At 55.1% G+C, this 5,445-nt stretch overlaps 1 long non-coding RNA gene across 1 annotated transcript; it reads left to right on the plus strand.

Annotated features, from left to right (window-relative positions):
- The first annotated feature begins 356 nt into the window (after nt 1–356).
- On the plus strand, nt 357–3,128 carry LOC142051402 (uncharacterized). The gene is made up of 2 exons (XR_012658463.1): nt 357–693; nt 2,584–3,128. It is a non-coding gene; the product is annotated as an uncharacterized LOC142051402 (long non-coding RNA).
- Nucleotides 3,129–5,445: the final 2,317 nt, after the last annotated feature.

Here is a 5,445-nt window from a genome sequence, read left to right on the forward strand (position 1 = left end):
GGCGGTCGCAGCTTTGGGGCTGTCTCAGCCCCCCGGGCAGGCGTGCTCTGGCGTTTAGAGAAGCGGAGGCGTTGCCTGAGGTAAGGATTCCAGAGCTTGGCACTCTTTGGCGGCATCTGTACTAGAAAGGTCCCTTGTGGCCTGCTTTGCTTTTTTTCTCCCAGGATGCTGTTTTGGGCGCTGAGGGGGCGGTGAGACGGGTTAGTGGTATGGTGTTCTGTTTGGGGTTTGGTTTTTGCTTTGCTGTTTTTTTTCCCCTCGTGAGATCATTTTATTGTGCTGCTGCAATTCCTGTCTTTACTGAACCCGGAACCTTGGGGGTTTTCACTAGTTGTGCCGTTCACTGTTTCAGGTGTTGCCTTGGCCTCTCAACAGCCGTGGCACAACCTGCAGCGATGCTGCCTCTCCAGGCCCCCGCAGGCCCCGCTTTCTTGTCCAGCCAGGTGGGAAAGCGTGGTTGTTGCAGAAACAGCTACGCCCTGCGACTCCTCCTCAGGTTGTTGGCTCGGCCCCAACAGCGTACAGGCTGCTGAGGTCACCGCCTCCGCGCGGGACGCAGGCGGCCCGGAGAGCTTTACCCCGCGCCATTTCCGTCCCCTCTGGGCAGCAGCGGAGCTGCCGCCGCTTCAGGCGGCCGCTTTCTCGAGGGCGAGGAGCTGGGATGACAACGGGCCGCTGCAGACTCTGGTCAGGGTAAGAGGCTGTTCCCTGGGGAGCCGGCGCAGGGGGAGCGGAGGTACGCACGGGCACTTGTCGGTGCCCCTGGCCGGTAAAGGGAAGGTTAAATTGTTAGAGTGCAAATAAATACATATTATTTAGGGAGGAGTCGTGACTAAATTTAATCACACCTATTACTGAACAAACCAGGCAGTCATTATTCCTAATCTGTAGTTAAAAAAAATAAAGGCAGTCCTTTTTTATGCCATAAATAGAGTTGCGAGTCATTAATAGCTCAATCTAAATACAGCCGTTACTAAATCAACTGCAGGCATTAATGACTCCTGATCAGAAACAAAATAAGGAAATTTTCGAATCTAGAATGAAAATCGACCCGGAAAGCTAAATTGGGAGCGGGTAGTACTGAAATTGTAACAGGGCTGTTAGAAAGTTCAGAGGCAGCGACAGCTCCTGCTTCCAACCCAAGCAGTAAACGAAGCTTTAGGTTCTTAAATGAAGAGAAATAAAGGTGAGCTGTTAAACAGTGGCTGGGGTCAAGCATAGCTATTAAGAAAATTTGCAGGTACGGGTGATTCCTGAGCAGAACTAACAATTCCAGAAGATTTAGATTTAAAAACTACAGAGCTAATGGAGTGCCACAACCGCCCGGATGTAACTGCAGCCGCTTTGGGGGAATGCCCCAGCCCCCCCAGCCACCGCTATTAATTACTGCCAAGGAGAGCGAAAGTGAAAGTAGAAGCAGTGCAGGTGAAGTGTGAGCAGTACGCTTTTTCCTAAGTCATCTCTTCGTGTCAGGAGAGGAAAGAAAATGGAAAGAAGATGTTTGCAGGGGGTCTGTGCTGGGTTACCTGCGCGTCTCTTCCGTGCGTCCTTGAGGAGACATTTAGCTCCTGTTGGGCGCTCGCAGGTGGAGACAGGGCGAGCTGGAGGCAGGATCGGTGCCGGCACTGATAAAGGGATGGGCAACGAGCTGAGAGAAGAGGGGGCAAGGGCTGAAAAAGGGTCACCGGTTCTGCAGGGAAGGCAGCGGGATGTGACTCGGCAACCGCTCTGACGAGCGCAGGGTCATTCGCTGCGATGAAGTCAGGGTCTGCGGCTGGCCCGGAGAGGCAGCAGAAATCCCAAACTCTTTGCAGGGGTACCGGCCAGATTAGGGCAACACCTGAACAGTAAAACCATTTAGGGGAAGCAGAGCTGGGCTGCACCGCGTGGCCAACCTCCCTCTTCTCCGTGAGTCCCAAAGGGGCAGCTCCAAGAATGTGCTGAGAATTCATCCCTTGCGCTAAAAATGAGACGCAAGTAGCACCCACCCGTGAATTTTATTTTCTCTCTCGCTCTGCGGCTCCTGCCTGCTTGTCTCTCCTCAGTGCTCACCTGCACCCGTGCTCGGATGGGGCAGCTGAGGGAAGGTGCTGCCATCTCCCCAGCCCCGGCGGACCGCCCCTCAGCTGTGTCCTCTGTCAGGGAGCGTCGTCATCTCTCCTGCCTCCCAGAGCGTGTCCTGTAGTGGCAGACGCGCGGGCTTTTCCCTGCACGCGCATACGGGAAGGGAAGGGAAGGGAAGGGAAGCACAGTGAGAGCTGGGCTTGTCAAAGAGTAATGGGGGTGGTGGGAAGCGTAGCTAGAACCGGAGAGCTACAGCGCAAAAGCGAAGCGGACGGGACACAAAAGTAAAATGGTGCACAGGAATGCTGAGGCGAGAACTCCCGCAGCACACAGGAAATCAGTGTCAGAATCTATTGTCTTCTGACTGCCAAATTAAAAATAATGGCACGCTTTGCAACGCTAAGCTCGCTCTAATCGTCTGAACTGTTTCTTTCCAACCCCCACCGCCCCCAGCACACCGCTCAGCCTCCTCAGCCTGAAATGCCTTGTTTTCCTTCTTTTTTTTTTTTTTTATGACAGGGCAACTTCTGTTCCCGAGGTGGTGCCTACGGTACAGCTATCTCTTCGAAGACAGTTTGGTTTAGGTCAGAGAATGTTGAGCCTGGACTGAATCAGCCTCTGTTTCTATTTCTGGAAATCGTCGGTCCTGTGCATCAAGCCCGGAAAAAAGGAAATATGAACCAAAGGACGTGGGGCCTGCAGGGCTAGGAAATTATTTGAGAAGAGGTTCAGTGGGGAAATGACTCTTTGTCTGTGGGGCGTCCAGGCAAGCAACCCAGCTGCTAGAAAGCGGCGCTGTCCCCAGGATGGCCTCGGCGGTCCCGTTGGAGTCGGGGCAACAAGGACAAGGCAGGGTGAAGCATCTGGCCTGCCGTGTGGAACGTGACTGTACAAAGCACGTGTGATGCACTGCAAGTTTACTTGTTTAAACTGTGAGTTAAAGAAGGTGTGCGGTTGCTTTGTAAACAGCCGACGCTCTAAAGCTACACCCATCTAATTGCTAGCTGTATTAAATCTATCGTATTGCTGTTTCTGCATTAAAAAATAAAAAAGAAAAAAACCAACACACCTATGTAAGCACGTCTAAGTACAACGGAAAACCACTGTTTAACGCGTGGCATGTGTGGGTTGTTTTTTTGGGGTGGGAGGGTGGGGTGTATGACAAAAACCTGCGAGAGACACACGCACATACGCACATGTCATGTTTAGCGCTCACCTAAACCCAAAAAAGAAAATCCACTCTTTATTTTGCAGCATTAGCATTAGCTTCCAGCGCACAGCCTGAGCGCACACCTCTGCTCTCACCGTCTGCTCCCTCTTCAACCGTGTGTGGCTGTCATCATCAGCTTGCACAGGCTTTCCTCGTGCAAGTTTCCGCGACAGCTTACGAGAAGGCAGGGAAACCAACCCAGCAAGACGCGTAGTGCCTTCCTCTATGGGCTCCGTCCAGCCTTTGTTAAAATGAGCAGAAAAGAAATCTGCTGCTGCCTTTACCCTGACTGACTCTTACAGAGAGCATCTGACTTGACCCGCAGCAAAGCGATGCCCCAGGCAGCAGCACGTATTGGCGCGGACCGCGGTTTCACCCACCTGTTTTACTGCGCCGGTCCTTTCCCACGGCCGATGCCGCAGATGTGGCGCGCCCCACCCCCAAACCTCTTTACGAGGGTTCCCTGGGCTCTGCAAGTCGCCTGCTGGCCGTGTTGCTGATTCAGGCACGGGCAAAGTCAGCTTCTTCGCTGGCCTCGGGCCAGGGCAGCCACGTACTCGAGGGAAACTGAGAATATCTCCAGCGAGATCTCACCGGGAGGCTGGGACCTCGTCAGTAGGGGAGAAAGCCAAGCGACTGACACTGAAAGGGAGCTCTTTGCTAGGCTGTAGATCGTAAAGTTAACAAAGAAAACAAACCTGCCTTTTTAAAAATGCCCTCTTTTGAGTCTGCCACATTTGATACGGATTTTTTAAATTGCAGGGTATATCTCCTACAGGCCTCATGCAAAGGGAAGTGAGTACCTCTGGCTCTCAGGACAAGGGGGTCCCTCAGGAGCCCAGGCGCTCACGCCAGCCGGCATCTGGCACAGCACAGGGCAGGAGCTTTGGCAGTAGTACGTGAGCTGAGAATGAGAGTTAGGCAGCACTGCACGCTTCTCCTGTGAGCCGCCGAGGCTCGCGCGCTGTACCTTCCACAAATAAAAGGCCAGAAGAGTCAGCATTTCTGCTAGTTCCAGCCTCATCCGTACCCTCGTCGGTGTAGCTGTAAGCAAGCGTCCCGTAGCGACTGGGAGCGTGGCAGCTGGGCTTCCTGCGCTGCCTTAGGTTGTGCCCTTGGAGAGACCCTTCTCCGAGCCCCGTGAGCCCCGGGGTGGGTGGGCTGCGGTGCCGTTCAACGCTGAATAGGCACGAAGGCCTGTAAACAAAATGTATTTATATCGCACCCATACCCGGCAGCCAACCGCCGCTTTATTTACGTATTCTGCACCTCCTGCCGACGCTTTTAAACTTAGCCGATATTGCCGCAGTTTTCACTGACGGGGCAGGGGGCTGCCACGCTGCAGGGGGAGTGTCTGGGTGTCTCCCACGGACACAGACGTCCTCAGCTGGGTAGGGACAGGGTGAGAGCTGGAACAACTCTGCTGACATGTAAGGGCCGTCCCAGGGCAAGGCTCCTCGGTCTGGGGGCTGAAAGGCAAGCCGCGCTGGGTGGTTGGTGTGGGAGTTGTGGAGCAAGTAGGGGGAAAAAAAACCAACAAGAAAAAACCATCCAAATGTTTCACAGCAGGTAGAAAGCTAGGCAGAAAGCAAACTGAATGCTGTAAAGACAAAAGCCGAAAGCCGGCTATGGACTGTCCAAAAAGAGTCAGTGCCACGGAAGGAGGTTATTTCTTCAACTGACCATAGGAGGCTTTTTGTGAGAAAACACAACACCTTTCTGCTACGGCGCGGTACCACAGCAGTAATGGGCCAGAGCGTGCGAGCGCCTTTGGCAGGATCGGTAACGGCCGGGGCACGACCGACCGGCCAGCCCACCTTCTGCACAAGGAAAACACCATTCCCCTGGAACGCCACGCAGACCCAGGACAGGTAAGGCGGAGGCCGAGCCCAGGCGCCCCCATTGCCAAGGACCACCTTGGCCTTGCAGCGTCTCACGCTTCGGGGTGTTTTGCAGGCCGTGGCTAAGCTCAGGCCCCCTGCTCGTGGCGGCCCCCGGTCCCCCGGCGCCGGTCGGGCCCCAGCCCCCAGCGCGGTGCGGCGCAGGGCAGTGACCCAGCAGGGCGGCCCCCCGGGCCCCAGCCCCCCCCCCCCGCCTGGGGCCAGGGCCCCGCGGCCGCCGGCCCCTTCCTCCTCTGCCCGCTCCCGTCGCAGACGGCTCGGTATGTGTCA

The sequence above is a fragment of the Phalacrocorax aristotelis genome, unplaced genomic scaffold, assembly GCF_949628215.1.
Source record: "Phalacrocorax aristotelis unplaced genomic scaffold, bGulAri2.1 scaffold_56, whole genome shotgun sequence".
Classification (NCBI taxonomy): Eukaryota; Metazoa; Chordata; class Aves; order Suliformes; family Phalacrocoracidae; genus Phalacrocorax; species Phalacrocorax aristotelis.